Consider the following 20,762-nt stretch of genomic DNA (forward strand, 5'->3'; position numbering starts at 1 on the left):
ACTTACTTGCTAGCTAAAATAAATTCTGGAAATGTTTTCTGAATCTTAAATTTTATCTCTAAACTCCAACTTCAGTCTGGCCTCACTGAAATAACTGAAATGATAAAAATTAAACTACTACGTAAAATAATTAAATTTAAATACTCATGCAATAAAATCATTTTAATTTAAATACTAGAATTATGCATGGCTTATACGTAGTCTAAGTTACGGGTTCTACAGATCCAATCTCGAAAGAACGTCCAGTTAGCAAAGTACTCATATCTCATCCCGAACGATTTAGTATCAAGATCTGCGTAATTGATGAAGCAAAATACACAACTCAAATTGAACAGGAAGATCTGATAAGCTAACGCACTTTCGAGAGTAATATGGATATGCAGAAGAAGGACAATGGTAAGACAATTGTTTTCTAGGTATCAATTGATTCTTACAATGATCTTCTTCAACTGTCACAAGAAGTTAATGAGTCGGATTTATGTGAAGACTATATCTTCTATATCACGAAGAAGTTTGGAGATTATTTAATAAAGATTAGAGACAAAAAGAAGACTGGACAGCCATCCAAATTACCCAATCTAACTTTTCTTGAAAAAACTTAGAAGTTGCCCACCAAGGACAATTTGGCAAAGGAATGAAGGCCAGAGTCAGTTTAATTCAAAAAATTGTGATTATGTGCAATCTTTTTGGACACTATACCAACGAATGTGCGAACATATCTCGCAAGAATAAAGTATTCAATGTTTCCCTAAGTGATGAGGAATCTGATGAGGATGAAGAATCCAATGATGAAGATAATCACATCTCGTTGACTTCACTTTTGGAAGAAAAATGTTGGTTACAAGTAAATCCACTAGGTGTTGCAACATCTGGCCGAAACACCTGTTCAAAATCATTATGCTTAAATTCTATATCCTCTAAAAAATTAAGTACTCATTTTTATTTGGAAGTATACGATGCATAATCACTCCAGAAAATATATAAAGACTATATGAGGAGTTGTATGATGACTGAAACAAAAGAAACAAATTGAACTCAACTCTTTTGAAGGAGAATACGGAGCAGAAGTTTTTTGTTGCTAAACTCGAAGTGATTTTAAGCAGAAAAGCTCTGGTATTGTGCAAAACAATGGATGAGCTTAAAAAGACAACTGAAACACTTGTCAAGTTCAGCTCGAGTACATACAAACTTGATTCCGTACTGATGATTGGAAAAGATAGTAAGACTGGACCAGACTTCAAAAACAGTGTCTTTGAAATTGGAGAACCATCTAAACCAACTGTATTAGTGAAAGGAAGTATCAATACGTTTAAACTACCACCAATTACTTCTATGACTAATAAGTTTCCTACCAAAAAGACGAGCTGCTCCTCACAAGCCGAAGCAAAGAAAATGCAAGTATGTGTGTCACTACTGGTTTAAACTTGGTCACATCAAGCCCTACTGTTTCAAGTTCATATAAGACCACATTTACGAGAAAGTGAATCGGATATTGCTTAGAGTGTTGTCCACACCTACTGTAACACCTCCAAACATCGACCTACAATAAAGAAAATTTGGGTACCAAAAGTAAAACTTCATTGTAATGTTGTTTATACATCATCAAAAACTAACAATGTAGGTCACTGATACTTTGATAGTGGAAGCTTACGCCATATGACAGGCTCAAAAGAACATCTCATAGATTATGTGTAACAAAACGGTAGTAGAGTGACCTATGGAGGTGGAACAAAAGAAAGGATTGTTGGAAAATGAATATTGAATGTTGAAGGACTACTAAAGCTTCACAATGTGCTACATGTCGAAGGATTAAACTCAAACTTGATAAGCATTAGCCAATTGTGTCATGATAATTTGCATGTTAAGTTTGATAAACATACATGTGAAGTTTTTGATAAAGCTAACGTGTGTGTCATGATAGGTACAAGATCTCTGAATAATTGTTATCAATTAGGGGAAGAACGTACATGCAAATACGCAAAATTAAGTGGACATGAACTTTGGCATCAAAATTTGGGTCATGAAAATTTCAAGATCCTGAAGAATTTATATAAGTATGATGTTGTACGAGGTATGGATTTTATGGGTCCTATGGAAGTGGAAAGCTATGGAGGTAAAAAATATTATTTTGTATGTGTCAATGACTTCTCATGTTTTACATGGGTAAGCTTTATTAGAGAAAATTCAGACGCCTTTGATGTATTTAAAAATTTAGTCACTAGGATCACTAACCTCCATAACTTGAAGATAAGCTTGATTAGGTCTGACCACGGTAAAGAATTCAAGAACTCTTTAGTTTTATCTTTGTATGATAAGAAATGTATATCACATGAATTTTCAGCCCAAAAACTCCACAATAGAAAGGCATAGCCGAATGCAAGAATAGAACAATACAAGAAATGGTTAGGGTGATGCTGAGCTCAAAAAACATTTCAAAGCATTTTTGTGCTGAGGCCCTAAACACTGCATGTCATATTACAAATCGTGCATACTTAAGAAAGCGGTTCAACTATGACACCCTATAAGCTAATCATAGGAAAGAAACCAAATCTTAAATACTTTCATGTTTTTGGATGTGTATGCTATGTCTTAAACGATATAGATCACCTTCAAAATTGACTCTAAAAGCGATGAATGTTTGTTTCTTGGATATGCTACAAATAGTCGTGATTATCATATGTTTAATCTAAGAACTAGGACTATTATGGAAGTATATTAATGTTGTCTTTCATGATCATGCAGATCTCAAAAGGAAAACTGTGTAGAATGACGTGGATGACAGCTGGAAATTTCCATCTAATTGAAAATTCCAGTTGTTGCCCCGGATGTTACAACACTGAGCACAACACAAGATCTTGCAGTGACTGAACCCGAAGAAGAATAGCAAATTTGTAGGACCGAGCACTTGCCGCTTTACCAAAAGTTATAGTTGGTGGTAATGGTTCAACTCAAGTCTTTTAAACTGCACAGCAGCTCAAGCAACATAGCTCGATCGCTCTATCAGGCATGGAAAATTATTGCACCCAACATGATGATGATACAATTGATTATGGAAATAATATTCCAAACAAAATTCAAAAAATCATCCTTCATCCCAAAATATCGGAAATGTTCATGGAGATATACAAATCCAAAAGAAAGAAAACATTGACTACCGCAAAATGGTCGGGTTATTGTGCATGAGTTCCATGTATTCACATGTTAGACATTCCTGTTTTTTATCTAATTCAAACAAAAAATGTTGAGAAAGCACTCAAAGATGAATTTTGAACCAAAAGAATGCATGATGAGCTTGAACTAGTTTATTTGAAATGATGTGAGGTATTTAGTTCCACATCCTAACGATGTGTAATGCCTGAATTAAATATCACAAGTGTTGCTTTAGTAATGTGAGATTACTAAATAATTAATGATTTTTTAAAAAAATGAAATATGACATATTTTGGCCATATGAAGTCCAAATGATTTGAAATTTGAATATAACGTAGAAAACTCAAAGATATAGAAGTTTCATGTTTTGAGTTTTGAAAAAATTTGATCGTTTGACTGGTCCAAAAGGATATACCGGTGTTAAAATGTTAAATATTATTTATTATATTATATTATTTAATAAAAATATAATATAATATAATATTTAAAATTAAAAAAAATTGCATTGAGTAGAAAGGAGAGAGCAGAGACGTGAGGTGAGAGTGAGAGAAATAGAGTTTTGATTTTCTTTTCGATCGTGCAACTTATCGGTTTATCCAATCGACGAACCGACTTCAGTTATGGGATCGTTGACACGAGATCTTCGATTTGATGTATAAATTTATAGTTTTGGTGATATTTGAAATTCGTCGATTTTTGGAATAAATCTGATAAATTGTTAAATCATACTGAAATTGAAGATTGTTGAATAGTGTAGGATTTTAACGAAGTAGAGATGATTATAATGATGTTGTTTTGAATTATTCCTAATTTATTATAATTAGGGATTTTTAATCGTTGGATTGAAATGGGTGAGTTGTTTGTCAGTTGTTATTAAATCTGATTATATATTCGGAGTCTACGAAGTATAGGCTACACGTTGATATAAAGTTTTCGTAATTTGACGGATGTTATAAAATAGCCTATTATTTGAAGTTAATTAATTAAGGTGTATTTGATAGTAGTATTGTTAACTAAATACACCAGAATATTAAATTGTTGAACAATACGAATTTATAGTCGAGTTTTATATTTTGTTGAATTAATTTTTGTTGGGCTATTTGATGTTGTATATTGAGACTGTTATGATTGTGTTGATACGGTGACAATGATATGATATTGTTGTTGAATTATTTAGATACATCACAAGTCTCGGGATCAAAGAAATAGCCAGATTTTACATATACTCGATTATCAGGTACGTGTTGACGTACGAGCATATATTGTTATTGTTTAGTATTGATGAATAATATTGCGTTGAAAGATGGTAAATCACTGCTATTGGGTTATTTGATATTATATATGTTGTTGTTTATTATTGTTGATGTTGGCTGTCGTTGTTGAGAAACGTCACGTTGATGTTGTTCGTTCAACGATATTGCTGTCGCCGGAGTTGGGTTGCGACGTTTCGTTGATGTTATTCGTTCGACGATATTGCTATCGCCGGTGTTGGGGTGCGACGTATCGTCGATGTTGTTGTTCGTTCGACGATATTGCTGTCGCCGGAGTTGGGGTGCGACGTATTGTCGATGTTGTCGTGGCAGTAGTATGAGAGTGATGTTGTTGATGTCGTGGTTGGTTGGTGACTTGATTGTCCAGAGACAGCAATGGGAGTATTTCTTTTATCATTCCAGTTATATTTTATGTTGTTAATATAACTGTTATGTATTACGATGATGATTGTTGTGTATGCTCACCCTTTGGAGGCTGTTTTTGTTGGACAGGTTACAGGATTATGCCGTGAGACAGGATAGTGGTGAAAGACTAGATGTGTCTAGTCAAACAGTCCTGTAGATGATAGTAGATAGAGACAATATAACTTATTGTCTTATTTGAGTTGTATGTGTGTATTTATTATACTGTTTCTGCTACACTGACGTAGATGGTGTGGTGATTGCACTATTTTTTCATATGCATTATATTATTACGTCGTCGAAAAGAAAATTTTTATGTATATGACGTCACATGTTGTATGATTACGTGGAGAGGTTTGGGGCGCCACAATTGGTGGTATCAGAGCATATGTTAGATTTCTGGGATGTTTAGGAATTGGGTTTGTGATGAGGGAGTTGGATGGCGATATTATCTACGTGTGTCTGTGCATTTGATTTGTTCCTGGTGACTTCTTGGTATGATTGATTGTTATTTAGTTGCGTGTGGTTTCGTGCGAAAGGTGTGATGATGAATATTGGATTGTAATTGTTAAATGTTATGATTAACAATTTGATTTCCAGTTATGGCAGCTAGAGAACAGGTACATCCACACGAGGAAACAGACGAGGTTGACAGTGGATTTGGACAGATAAATCCATTGCCTCCTCTTCCTATGGGACAGGCACCTGCATATCAGTCTTTATTTCCTGGTGAGTTGACTTTGGCACAGTTTAGCAGTTATCTTCCACCGAGATTTGATAGTTCTGAGACTGGTGAGCGAGCAGAGGAGTGGATTGAGAGGATAGAGAAGATATTTGTGACCGCTCCGTGTGCTTGGTCTGCTTGGTTACGATTGGCTACATTTCAGCTTTCGAGGAATGTATTATTGTGGTGGCAGATGACTGAGGCCGAATTGAGAGCACATGGCCGTACTGTTGATTGGGATGTGTTTCTCTCTCGTTTTCTTGATAAGTATTTTTTCTATAGAAGCCAGACAGAAGAAAGAGAGAGAATTCGAGGATTTGAGACAGGGCAGTATGTATGTTGCTGAGTATGAGTCTCGGTATTCTGCATTGCTGAAATATGTGCCACATATTGCTATGAATGTTCATGCTAAGATGACGCACTTCTTGAAAGGGTTGAAGTTAGAGTTATTTGATCGTGTGCAATCAAATAACCCGGTATCATTTGAGGATGCAGTGACGAGGGCTGAGATGGATGAGTTGGTTATGCAGGAGTATGGGGCTCATGGACGATTATCAGAGCCGACTAGGGAGTCATTGTGACCGCAGGGACAGTTTTTTAAATATCCGAAGGGTTCATCTTCTTCTTCAGCATCATCTGGGAAGCGTCGATTTGATTCACGACGTGTTGAGAGTCGTGGGGGTAGTTCTCTGTCTGTTCATGGGCAGAGATGAGAGTCCATAGCAGTGAGATGTTTTCGTTGTGGGCGACCTCATCTGATTAGACAGTGTACACAGACCGAGATCACCTGTTTTGAGTGTGGCGGTGTGGGCCATATAGCCAGACAGTGTCCTAGTCGTGAGAGACATCGAGAGCCCAGTAGTGATAGAGGTAGATCCTCAGGGAGAGGAGGACGACAACCTCAACAGTTTACACCGCGACCTTCTGGAGGACAGCCACGTATATAGGGAGCTGGTCCGCCTTAAGCACAGGTGTATGCTTTGACACGAGAGCAGGTTGAGGAGGCACGAGAGGAGATGATAGCGGGTAAGTGTTATTTGTGTTCTTATCCTGCTTATATTCTTGTTTATACCGGTGCTTCACATACATTTATATCGAAGAGGTTTGTGGTTGAGCATCATATGCGCTCGTCTCCATTGTTTATACCTCTTTCTGTTTCAACACCTTCTAGAGTTGATATATCAATTGTATCTATGATATCAGATGATGTTATTTCTTATGAGGGCTATGAGTTGAAATCTGATATGATTATTCTAGAGATGACTGATTTTGATTGTATTGTGGGAATTAATGTGCTGAGGAGATATTGTGCGACTGTTGATTGTTATCAGCGAGTAGTATATTTTTATACAGATGAGAAAGAGCGTTGAACATTTTATGGGAAGGGTTCTTGTCCCCGTGTTCCGTTGGTATCTGCCATCCGGATGTCTCGGTTATTGGAGCATGAACATGAAGGTTATCTTATTTATGATGTAGATGTGACAGAGAAGAAGAAAGAGGTGGGAATAGAGGAGATACCTGTAGTTGCTGAGTTTGCCGATGTATTTCCTGATGAGATTCTAGGCTTCCCACCAGTTCGTGAGGTGGAGTTTGGGATTGAGTTGATGCCAGGTACTTCTCCTATTTCTCGTACTCCTTACAGAATGGCACAAGCAGAGTTGAGAGAGTTGAAAGCCCAGTTGCAGGACTTGCTGGACAAGGGATACATTCGTCCTAGTGTATCACATTGGGGTGCACCAGTCCTATTTGTAAGAAAGAAAGATGGAACGATGCAGCTTTGTATTGACTATCGGCAGCTGAATAAGGTAACGATTAAGAATAAATATCTCATCCCTCGTATTGATGATTTATTTGATCAGTTGCAGGGAACCTCAGTATATTCGAAGATTGATTTGAGGTCAGGATATCATCAGATACGAGTTAGAGAGGAGGATATTCAGAAGACAGCATTCAGGACCAGATATGGACATTATGAGTTTTTGGTTATGCCGTTTGGGTTGACGAATGCTCCAGCTGTGTTTATGAGTTTGATGAATAGGGACATTTCAGCCTTATCTCGATCAGTTTGTTATTGTGTTTATTGATGATATATTGATATATTCCAGGAGTGAGGCTGAGCATGCAGGGCATTTACGTTCAGTATTACAGGTACTGCGAGATAGACAGTTGTATGCCAAACTCAGTAAGTGTGAGTTTTGGTTGGATCAAGTGGTCTTCTTGGGTCATGTTATATCGAGAGATGGGATTTCTGTTGATCCAACGAAGGTAGAAGCCGTGTTACAGTGGTCTGCACCTACATCTGTACCAGAGATCCGTAGTTTCTTGGGTTTAGCAGGTTATTATCGTCGATTTATTGAGGGATTTTCAAAGATTGCTAGACCTTTGACACAATTGACTCAGAAAGGTGTGCGATTTCAGTGGTCTGAAGCATGTGAGAGGAGTTTTCAGGAGTTGAAGCACCGATTGACAACTACACCGGTGTTATCAATTCCTACAGAAAACGAGAGGTTTGTTGTTTATACTGATGCATCATTATATGGTTTGGGATGTGTTTTAATGCAGGATCGACATGTTGTGGCATATGCCTCGAGACAGCTGAAACCAAACGAAACAAGATACCCTGTGCATGACTTGGAGTTGGTAACCATTATCTTTGCCTTGAAGATATGGCAACACTATTTATATGATACGATTTATACTGATCATAAGAGCTTGAGATTTCTGTTTACACAGACAGAGTTGAATATGAGACAGAGACGATGGCTAGATTTGATGAAGGATTATGACTGTGAGATTGAATATCATCCTGGTCGAGCTAATCTTACAGCTGATGAATTGAGTCGTAAAGTGAGCTATACTGCAGAGGATGTGATTCGTTTATCAGCTATGATGATGTCTTGTTGTTCCTTGGGATATGATTTCGATATCTCGACGACTCCTATCCAGGTATCTACCTTATTAGATGAACCTGATATATATGGTTGTATTCGTGATGCACAGAAGGAGTTAGTTTCTCATAAACAAGGTACTCATTTTAGAGTGGCTAGATGGGCAGTTCCTCATATATCTGAGTTGCGACAGGGCCTATTGCGGCGTGCACATTGTAGTTTATATTCTATCCACCCTGGTGACAAGAAGATGTATAAGGATCTACGCTCTCAGTTTTGGTGGAAGGGAATGAAACGTGATTTGATTGATTTTGTACTTCGATGTCTCAATTGTCAACAAATCAAAGGTAAAAGGAGAAGGCCAGGAGGTGAATTGAGGAGTTTAGAAGTATCGACTTGGAAATGGGAGCACATATTGATGGATTTTGTGACTCATTTGCCAAGAAGCACTGGAACTATTGATGCTATTAGGATGATTGTTGATCGATTGACGAAAGTTGCACATTTTATACCCTATAGCATGAATAGTACGTACTTGACGATGGCACAGCTGTATATACGAGAGATTGTACGGTTGCATGTGATTCCAGTGTCTATTATTTCTGATAGAGATCCTCGATTTACTACTCATTTTACTGCAATGGGGACAGAGTTGAGATTGAGTACAGCTTATCATCCTCAGACAGATGGTCAGACTGAGCATACTATTCAGACGCTGGAGGATATGTTGCATGCTTATGTTATGGATTTTAAATCTTTTTGGTAGTCAGCTATTCCATTGGTGGAGTTTGCGTATAACAATAGTTATCAGAGTAGTATTCAGATGGCAAAATTTGAGGCATTGTATGGGAGACGTTGTAGATCTCCGTTATACTGGGATGATGTTGATCGAGCTGCAGTTACCGGTCCTGATATGATTCATGAGATGGAACAGTAAGTAAAGTTGATACAACAGCAATTGAAAGAAGCTCAAGATAGACAGGCTGCCTATGCCAATAAAAGACGAAGACCCTTAGAGTTTCAGCAGGGCGATCGAGTATTTTTGAAAGTTTCTCCTTTTCGTGGCACAGTGCGATTTGGTATGAAAGGAAAGTTGACACCGAGGTATGTTGGTCCGTATGAGATATTGCAGCGGATAGGTACTTTGGCATACCGATTTGCTCTACCTCCATCTTTATCTGGTATTCATGATGTGCTTCATGTGTCGATGTTGCGGAAGTATGAGCCGGATCCTTCACATGTATTGGATATTTCTGATGTTCAGTTAGATCCTGATGTGTCTTATGTGAAGAGACCAGTCTGTATTTTGGATCGATCTGAACGGAAGCTTCGTAGTAAGCTTATACCGATGGTGAAGGTTCAGTGGGAGCATAGAGGTGTCGAAGAGGCCCGTTGGGAGACAGAGCGGCATATGAGGGAGCTCTACTCCTACTTATTCTGATGGTATGACGTATCTTTATTTATGTATGTTATTACTGTTGTTGATTAATTTTGGGGTCGAAATTCATTTAAGGGGGTAGAAATGTAATGCATGAATTAAATATCACAAGTATTAATTTAGTAATGTAATATTACTAAATAATTATTGATTTTTAAAGAATGAAATAAGACATATTTTGGTCATATGAATTCCAAATGATTTGAAATTTGATATAACGTAGAAAACTCAAAGATATAGAAGTTTCATGTTTTGAGTTTTGAAAAATTTTATCGTTTGACTGGTCCAAAGGAATATACCAGTGTTAAAAAGTTAAATATTATTTATTATATTATATTATATTATTTTATTATATTATTTTATTAAAATATTTAAAATTTAAAAAAAATTGCATTGAGTCAAAATGAATTCCACCGAACTCAGCAAGGAGAGAGCAGAGACGTGAGGTGAGAGTGAGGGACTAGAGTTTCGATTTTTTTTTCGATCGTGCAACTTATCGGTTTATCCAATCGACGAACCGACTTCAGTTATGGGATCGTTGACACGAGATCTTCGATTTGAGGTATAAATTTATAGTTTTGGTGATATTTGAAATTCGTCGATTTTTGGAATAAATCTGATAAATTGTTAAATCATACTGAAATTGAAGATTGTTGAATAGTGTAGGATTTTACTGAAGTAGAGATGATTATAATGATGTTGTTTTGAATTATTCCTAATTTATTATAATTAGGGATTTTTAATCGTTGGATTGAAATGGGTGAGTTGTTTGTCAGTTGTTATTAAATCTGATTATATATTCGGAGTCTACGAAGTATAGGCTACACGTTGATATAAAGTTTTCGTAATTTGACGGATGTTATAAAATAGCCTATTATTTGAAGTTAATTAATTAAGGTGTATTTGATAGTAGTATTGTTAACTAAATACACCAGAATATTAAATTGTTGAACAATACGAATTTATAGTCGAGTTTTATATTTTGTTGAATTAATTTTTGTTGGGCTATTTGATGTTGTATATTGAGACTGTTATGATTGTGTTGATACGGTGACAATGATATGATATTTTTGTTGAATTATTTAGATACATCACAAGTCTCGGGATCAAAGAAATAGCCAGATTTTACATATACTCGATTATCAGGTATGTGTTGACGTACGAGCATATATTGTTATTGTTTAGTATTGATGAATAATATTGCGTTGAAAGATGGTAAATCACTGCTATTGGGTTATTTGATATTATATATGTTGTTGTTTATTATTGTTGATGTTGGCTGTCGTTGTTGAGAAACGTCACGTTGATGTTGTTCGTTCAACGATATTGTTGTCGTCGGAGTTGGGTTGCGACGTTTCGTTGATGTTATTCGTTCGACGATATTGCTATCGCCGGTGTTGGGGTGCGACGTATCATCGATGTTGTTGTTCGTTCGACGATATTGCTGTCGCCGGAGTTGGGGTGCGACGTTTGGTCGATGTTATCGTGGCAGTAGTATGAGAGTGATGTTGTTGATGTCTTGGTTAGTTGGTGACTTGATTGTCCAGAGACAACAATGGGAGTATTTCTTTTATCATTCCAGTTATATTTTATGTTGTTAATATAACTGTTATGTATTACGATGATGATTGTTGTGTATGCTCACCCTTTGGGGGCTGTTTCTGTTGGACAGATTATAGGATTATGCCGTGAGACAGGATAGTGGTGAAGGACTAGGTGTGTCTAGTCAAACAGTCTTGTAGATGATAGTAGATAGAGACAATATAACTTATTGTCTTATTTGAGTTGTATGTGTGTATTTATTATACTGTTTCTGCTACACTGACGTAGATAGTGTGGTGATTGCACTATTTTGTCGTATATGCATTATATTATTACGTCGTCGAAAATAAAATTTTTATGCATATGACGTCACATGTTGTATGATTACGTGGCAAGGTTTAGGGCGCCACACGATGGAAACATAATTAGTAGAAAATGGATTTGTATAAATAAAATCGATGAGTCCGGAACATCATTCAGAACAAAGAAAGGTTGGTCGCTCAAGGATACACACAGGTAGAGGGGGTTGAGTTTGATGAGACCTTTGCTCTTATACCCCGCGTTGAGCCAGTCCAACTATTTCTAACTATTTCATGTTATATGAGGATTAAGCTCTACTAAATAGTTGTTAAAAATGCCCTTTTGAATGGAATTTTGAGTGAGGAAGTGTATGTTAGACAGCCTGAATGATTCAAAGATTCACACCACTTGGATCATGTTTACAATTTAAAAAAGGCTCCCTATGTCTAGAGCCCAAAATTCAGTACACGTAAAACCCATGTATTTATTAAATTGTCAAATTGTTTATTTAAGTTTAAATGGATTTTTAGCGACGCGTGATTTATTCAAATGCATTATTTTAATATTATTTATGTTTATGTGATGTACGTTAAAATATTCTCTTGAGTTTCATGTTTCAGGCGATTAGTCGATGCGGGATCGAGAAAAAGACCGGCGACGATTTTTGGCAATTTTAATGCGGTATTTTATTTTAAGTTAGGATTTATGCATTTTAAACGTTTATTTAGTTATAGCATTTTAAAATCCTAATTTGGTTATTAGGTGATTCTAAAATTTCAGAATTTTAAAATGTGTACCTATTGTGTATTTTATTCCAATTTTTAAGATGTTAGTTTTTTTTTTTTTTGTGAGGAGTTAGTATTTTAGTTAGTATATTAAGTGATTATTAGTAATTTTAAATACCATGCTAATTATAATTTAAGCAATATTTTAGTCCCTAATTATTAAATAACACACACACACACCGAGATACACACACATACACGTTTTAACACCTATGCACACACACCATCCCTTTTCTTTTTTTAAAAAGAAGAAAAACCTAGGGTTCTTTGCTAGAGAGTAGCCGCCCCTCCCCTTCGGATTTGACCATATTTTCGTTGAGTTTTCTTCAAAGGAAATCGTTCCACGGTCGTCCCCTCGCTTTCTTCCCGCTTCGGTATCGTCGTTTCAGTATTTCAAATCTTCAAAAGGCATGTATATTCTTTTGTTTCTGCATCGATCTCGTCATTAGTAAATATTTTGATATTTATTGTATGAAAACCATGTGTATGTTATGTAAGAGTTTGGGCAAATATGGTTGGATCACTTTTGAAACTGTTTTTGGATCTCAAAACTCGAATTTGCTGTTTTTGTAATTACTGCGATTTTTAGGTCGGTTTTCTGGAAAAACTTTCAACATATGAAACGTAGAAATTTTTGATACCTTCGATTTGATATAAAATTCGAAATATTTGGATAAGAATTGCGTGAGTTATCGTCGTTTTTGTGGGACTGCTCAACCTGCGTTTTTCCGAAAATTATGTTCTTGATGTGTTCTTGAAGTTTTATTGTTGCAGGCTTCGTTGGGGATCGACAGGTGAGCACTGCTGTGTTTAAGTACATCGAGAATGATTTTGGGATGATTGTTGGTGTTTCGTTTCGTGTCGTTAGGCACTTGGTTGAATTAGAAGTCGTAGGAATTGATTTGGTGTCGAATCTCGAATTTTGTGTCGTTTTGTTGTTGCATTAGATATTGGGGTGGTTGGATTGTTGATATGGGTTGGAGTCAATACCGTAGCATCCTAGGATGAGTCTTGTGGTATCGATTCATAGTCTAGGCGGTATAATTGAGAGAAATAGACAGTGCAAGAATTTTTCCGCAGATTTGTTATCCCGAGGCTACACGGACCCATACACGGGGTCCGTGCCCTTGTTTTCTTCGAAGTGTCAATTCACAGAGCCTACACGGACCTTGACACGGGGTCTGTGTCCCTTCTTTTTTTTTGGCACATTTTACAGAGCCTACACGGACCCGTAGCCGAACCTGGGCACGGGGTCCGTGTACTTCCTTTTTAGGGAAAATTTTTTTGTTTGGTTTGGGGGTTTTGGTGTCATTATTTAGTACGGTGATTAAACGAGGTCAAGTCCGGAGTAATCTAGAATGTCATAAGCTATTTATTTGATTCGGTGGTGAGCACGAATACCTACGTCTAAGTTATGCAAGTTAAGTGTTTGAACTCATGTTAGTATGTGCAGCAGTGGCCCCAAGCAAGATTCAACGAATCCCTCAACGCCAAGTAAGTATGTTCGACGTGCACCTCGTTAAATTATGAACATGTTTAGATCAGGATTGGAAAGCGGTAAAGTATGATCAGGAACCAATCCACCAGTTAAATTATGAATTGGGATCTCATGTATGTGGCAGTGGATCTTCCCTATCAGCCCAGTACTGTGGTTTAGTCTGATCAGGCGTATTTATGGATGGGTCACTTGCTTTGAAACATGCCTCTATGCAAAATGATGTTATGTATGCTCAAGTATGTATGATGCAAGTATGTCTAAGAAAATTCTTATGATGATGGCACATCTATGTTTATGCTACTACATTGATGTTTTAAGTACGTTTATGCTATTATGTTCAAGTTTCAAGTATGTACGCCTTATTTTAAAGATGCATGTGATTTTATTACGTAGTACTTGTTATTTCCAGTTTATGCATGTTGAGTCTTTAGACTCGCTAGACTTGATCGATGCAGGTGAGGATGAATTTGATGAGACGAGAGGTGAGGACCAGTGAGCTGGCTTGGACTGAGCGGGAGGCTAAACCCGAGGACCGCCCATGTTTTTAAGTTTTTATGCGATGCTTCAACTACTCTGATTTTACGTTTTGGTTTATGATGTTTAAACAAGTATTTTTCTTTAGCAAACTTTATATGTGATCTATCTTATTGCAAATACTTTTAGTTGGACAGTTTATTTATGATCACAATTTGAAAGTTTATTTTATATTTAAGAAAATTTTTATTTTTCCGCAAATTTCAAGTAATTCAAAATATGGTACGTTACACAATGGTTTGAAGCAGACACCACGTGCATGGTAGGGTAGACTGGCCGAATATTTACTCGAAATTGGCTTCAAAGGAGGTGAGGTTGACAAAACCTTCTTTATTCAAAAGTCAAATACTTATCTTCCAAGTTTATGTGGATAACATTATTTTTGGTGCATCATCTCAAAAGCATGCAGATGATTTTGTTGAATGCATGTCTTCTAATGTTAAAAGGAGCATTTTAGGTGAGTTAAGTTTTTTCTTGGATTGCAAATTAAGAAAATGCAAGATTGTTTTTTCTGTGAAACAAAAATGTGAAAATTTTGATTAAGAAATTTGCAAATGAAAACACTAAATATATGAAAACACCTATAGACTCAAGTGAAATACTATGCAAGAAGATGTTGCCGAAGGTGTTGACAACATCCTCTATCGCAACATAATTTTTAGCCTCTTGTATTTGATTGTTAGTCATCCCGACATTATGTTTAATGTATGCTTGTGTGCACAGTATCAATCAAATGCTAAAATCTCATACCTAAAAATAGTTAAGTGAATCCTACGATATGTAGCAGGAACTACAGATTCAGGATTATGGTACACTCAAGAAAAAAACACCAAGTTGATAGGTTTTTTCTGATGTCGATTGGGCTGAAGATTTAGATGATAGAAAGACACAATGGGAGGATATTTTTACTTTGGAAATAACTTAGTTTCATGGTATAGTAGAAAAAAAAATTGTGTGTTACTCTCGACTGCTGAATCTGAATATGTAGCAGTTGGAAGTGTTACTCCCAACTTTTATAGATGAATCAAATGGTATATGACTGTGGCCTTAAGAGTGAGACTCTCATTGAGTACTGTGAAAATTGAAGCGCAACTAACATCTCAAAATTCTAGTACAATACTTTTGAACAAAACACATTGACATTATACATCATTTTATTCAAGATTTAATAGAGAAATTTTTTATTTGTATGGAATTTGTTGGGACTAATAATCTGTAACGTCCAAAAAAAAAGTCAACCCACGTAAACAACATGCATGCAAATGATTTAAATTGCGTAATTGTTTTATTTAATTGATTTTAAATGCTTACTTGATGTATATTATACGATTTAAGGTCTAATTGCATGATTAAATGATTAGATTGTATGATTTCATGAGAAGATTTTATCTGAATATTCAGTAATAGGCAGAGGAAAGGAGACCGGTGACGACCATATAAATATATTTTTTTCAATAAATATTTTCAAGGCTTATTAATATGATTATGTGTTATTAAATTTTTCTAAAATAGTAGAGTCCAAATTATTTTACGAAACGAGCACGATTTTATTCGGGAAGCCAGTTTTGAGCAAACGAAAGACTTTTAAAGGACCAAAAGTATTATTATTGAAAACTAAATTTTTATAAACTTTTATTTTCAAATAAATAAATGTTATCGGGCCTAATATACCTAAGATTAGTATGCCCAATTGTTCCTAAACTCAAAGACCCAAAACTGAAAACACTAGCCCATTAACATGCAAATTTTAAATCTATAAAATAAAAACCTAGGGTCTTTCTAAGCCTCACATTAGCCAAAAATTCACACACAACACACCATATTTTCAAGATTTTGAAGAGGAAAAAACAAGGAGTCTTCGTCGCCCGTTCGTCCTTCTTCGCACCTCATGCCAACGATCGTATATTCGAGCATTTTAAAACATAAAGGCACGCTTCTAAACTCCTTTGACGCATCATTCGAGTCATATTATGCTTGTTTTATTTATTTTTGCATGAAAATATTTAAACATGATTCGTTCAACGATATAACAAATATTTTCAGAGTTTTGATAATTTTACGCTTGTTTGAAAAACGTTATGATTCCTAAGGACACACTGCCAATATGAGGTGTTTAAGATACGGGAAAAGAGTCTCTAAGGGACAACATGAGGGCTGGAGTCGAGCTTGGCTAGGAAGAAACGAGCCTAGGATTTTCTACGGGGGCCACGCGATCATGGGCTCGGCTTGGTGCATGGCGACGTGCAGCTTGGTCGGGGCTCGGGTAGGGGAATGTGCTAAACGTGGTTTAGGGTTAGGAAGAGTCCTAGAAAGGCTAGGTCTCGTGGATAGCAACTATCCCACGCACGCAGATGGAAGGCTGCGGTTAGGGTGGCTCGCAGTTGGTTGGGGCTAGCTAGGCTGGTCCAGTAGGGTCTAGCAAAGATGGATAGGGTTAGTGGCGGGGCCTGGTGCAGCCGTGGTTCGTGGTGGCTCGAGGGGATGAGGGCTGCAACTTGGAGAGGGGAATAGGACTGCGCCGGCTTTGACAGGGGCTTGGGCTGGTTCGTTCAGGTCTAGGCTAGGTCGGTTAGTGTCTAGAAGGGTCTGTGAATGGTCTGGTCCATGACGGCTCGGTGGTGGCTGATGAAACTTAAAATTAATAATTTATTATATGTTAAAACCTGTATTTTAAAATTTAAGTTTCATTAAAATTATAAAATTATGTTATTTTAGTATTGTTTGTTTATATTTAATTGTCTTACTAAATATGTTTTATTTTCAGGTTTTCTACGTGTTGGTAAAATAATGATAACTCAAGCTAGAAAATTCAAATGGAGGTGACTCAAACATGTTTGGAATCCTTGAGAAATTATCTACAACTTTGCAGAAGACATGATTGCCTAAAAAGTTTCTTAAGATGATCAAATTGTGCAAATATCAAAAGGAGGACAAATTTACTTTTACTATGACCAGCATATAGTAAAAAAATCATAACTATTTCAATATTTAACCAAATGAGGTGAACCAAGTGGCCAAATTCATCTATATACAATTCCCCACATGTTTGGCGTTTTGAGCAGAGTCAAATTCGGTGATTAAAGTCGTGGAACAAAGCATTGAAAGAAGGGACATGGAATTGAACTTGGAAGAGACAAAGAATACTATTGCAACTACATTGCATTAATAAAAATTTTGACTCTTTCTCTCATTTGGCCTATAAATAGAGGCCTTGTGCTAGCTTGAGAATCATTCTATCTCATTGTAAAATATAGTGTGAGTGTGTATCAAAGTTCTAATTTCCAATATATTTTCTTTCATGTTCTCAACTATGAGTGATATTTTAGTGTTGATCAAAAGTAAGCTTATGGCAAGCTAAATCTATTATGTCAAGGTGAAGAGGATGCATTCTTGGTGAAGTAAGATTGTTTATATTTTGTATATTCTTTCTTTATTTCTTTTCATTTAGCTAACTTATTTTTATTGTAGGTATAAAAATGAATTATTTGTTGTTATCAATTTACATCAAATGCTTGATACCATTAAAGTGGTTATCTTGATTTGTTGTTTAATTTTGATACAATAAATATTTCATCACTTATTATTATATATATATAGATATATATATATATATATATTTATATAATAATATCAAAATATTTCATTTAGACGATAGCGTGGCTCTATCGGTTGTTTTAAATGAAATATTATGATTTAATACTAACATCTAACAATCTAACATTTACTTTATCGCAACTAACTTTTATTTTTCGCATCTAACTTTTACTTTCTCGCAACTAACTTTTACTTTATCGCAACTAACATTTACTTTATCGCAACTAACTTTTTCTTTACCGCAACTAACTTATTAAATCAATATATTTCATTTAGGCAATAGCGTGGCTCTACCGGTTGTTCTAAATAAAATATAATGATTTAATTTAACATTTACTTTATGCAATTATTTATTTATATAGTCATAATTATAATCATAGGTACCATATATAAAATATCGGTTAATTCGATATTTTCTATAGTGGGAACTATATTATATTATGTGTGTGTTTAATTTTCTTGGAACCATTATTTATGGTGGTTTCTTTTGTTTTACTTTTAGCTAAACAATATTACATAAACCAAGAATAAATCATCAAGCCTCGACAAAATTTATAATTTGTAAACTTCATTCTTGTATTTGGTAATCTATAAATTAATAAATTTAAACTCAAAATAACCTCTCTGTGGATCGATCTCGTACTTACGAAATATATTACTTGCAGACAACCTACACTTGGGTGAATTATTATTTAAGTATTAGCAAGTTTTTGGCGCCGTTGCCGGGGAGGTATAAATTAAGTTTATATTTGTTAATTATGTTTTATTTATAAGTATTGTGTTGTTTTTTTTTTTTTGTATGAGTATTTGGAGTCGAAAAAAAAGTGGTAGACTTATTCGACTATCTGAAAATAATTTAAACATGGATGATAATTCAAATAATCAAGATGATAATAATAATAATAATAATAATAATAAGCAAGAACATGATCAATTAAGAACACTTAGGCACCATATGAACCCTATTAGAACTAGTGCCCCATCTTGTTTAGTTTTTCCTCCTGATGCATCTAATTTCAACTTCAAACCTCAAATTATTCAACTTTTATCAAATTTTCATGGCTTAGATTCTGAAAATTTATATTTGCATCTAAGAGAATTTGAGGAAGTTTGTAACACTTATAATGATCAAAATTGTAGCATGGATATAGTTCGATTAAAGCTTTTCCCTTTTTCTTTAAAAGATAAAGCTAAAACATGGCTACAAAATTTAAGATCAAGTTCAATAAGATCATGGGAAGAAATGCAACAACAATTTCTCAAAAAGTTTTTCCCTTCCCATAGAACAAACTCTTTTAAAAGACAAATTACAACTTTTTCTCAAAAACAAGGAGAAACGTTTTATCAATGTTGGGATAGATATAAAGAATTACTTAATACATGCCCACATCATGGTTTTGAAACATGGAGAATAGTTTCTCACTTTTATGAAGGTCTAATACCTAAAGATAGGCAAATGATAGAATTCATGTGTAATGGAACTTTTGAAGATAAAAACCCAAATGAAGCTATGGAATATTTGGATTCATTAGCAGAAAATGCTCAAAATTGGGATAATATAGGCACAATAGAACCACCAACAACTAAAAACAATAATTCAACAAATGGGGGTGGTATCTATAATCTTAAAGATGATATAGATATTCAAGCTAAACTTGCATCTTTAGCAAGAAAAATTGAGTCATTAGAAATGAAAAAGAGTGGTCAATTAAAAAGTATTCAAGAAATTATTTGTCATATATATGATACACATGATCATGCTACAAAAGATTGTCCAACATTACCTTCATTTAAAGAATGTCTCCATGAACAAGCAAATTATGTTAACAATTATAAAAAAACCAATACTAGATCCTTTTTCACCATCATATAATCCTGGATGGAAAAATCATCCTAATTTTAGTTGGAGGAATGATAATAATGCACAACCGTCACAACAATATTTTCAAAATAACCAAAATCATCAAGGTTATATTCCTTATGTTACACCTCCAAGAAAAACTTTGAAGATGTAATTCATGCATTTATCCAAAAGCAAGAGTCTATCTAGATTCAAAACAGTCAATATATGAGTGATTTGAAAGAAACTCTTGCAAAATTTGCATCTTCACTTAATATTCATGAAAAAGGAAAATTTCCATCGCAACCTCAACCTAATCCTAAAAATCAAAATCAAGAATTAAAAAATGAAAAAATTGATCAAATAAAATCTGTTATTACCCTTAGAAGTGGTAAAATAGTTAATGATCCATATAGTAATGAAAACAAGGATCATTTAAAATCAAAGAGTAAGGATGATAATCCTGATACTTTTGAGAATGATGATACCTTAAATTTTAAGAATAATATGGTGAAGGATAAATCATCTGAAATAGTAAATAAGTCAAATAAACCTCCACCATTTCCTCATGCATTAACAAATCATAAAAAACAAAAAAGTGATTCTGATATCTATGAAGTTTTTAAACAAGTGAAGATAAATATTCCATTATTAGATGCTATTAAACAAGTACCTTCTTATGCAAAATTTTTAAAAGACTTATGTACTGTAAAGAGAAAATTGCATGTGAAGAAAAAAGCATTCTTGGCTGAACAAGTAAGTTCTATTCTTCAAAATAATTCTAGTTTAAAATATA

The 20,762-nt window shown here is 35.0% G+C and overlaps 1 non-coding gene across 1 annotated transcript; it reads right to left on the minus strand.

The window, feature by feature from the left end:
• Window positions 1-19,413: 19,413 nt before the first annotated feature.
• On the minus strand, window positions 19,414-19,524 carry LOC142547875 (small nucleolar RNA R71). The gene has a single exon (XR_012820767.1). It is a non-coding gene; the product is annotated as a small nucleolar RNA R71 (small nucleolar RNA).
• Between the last annotated feature and the right edge of the window lie 1,238 nt (window positions 19,525-20,762).

The sequence above is a fragment of the Primulina tabacum genome, chromosome 5 (genome assembly GCF_025594145.1).
Source record: "Primulina tabacum isolate GXHZ01 chromosome 5, ASM2559414v2, whole genome shotgun sequence".
Taxonomy (NCBI): Eukaryota; Viridiplantae; Streptophyta; class Magnoliopsida; order Lamiales; family Gesneriaceae; genus Primulina; species Primulina tabacum.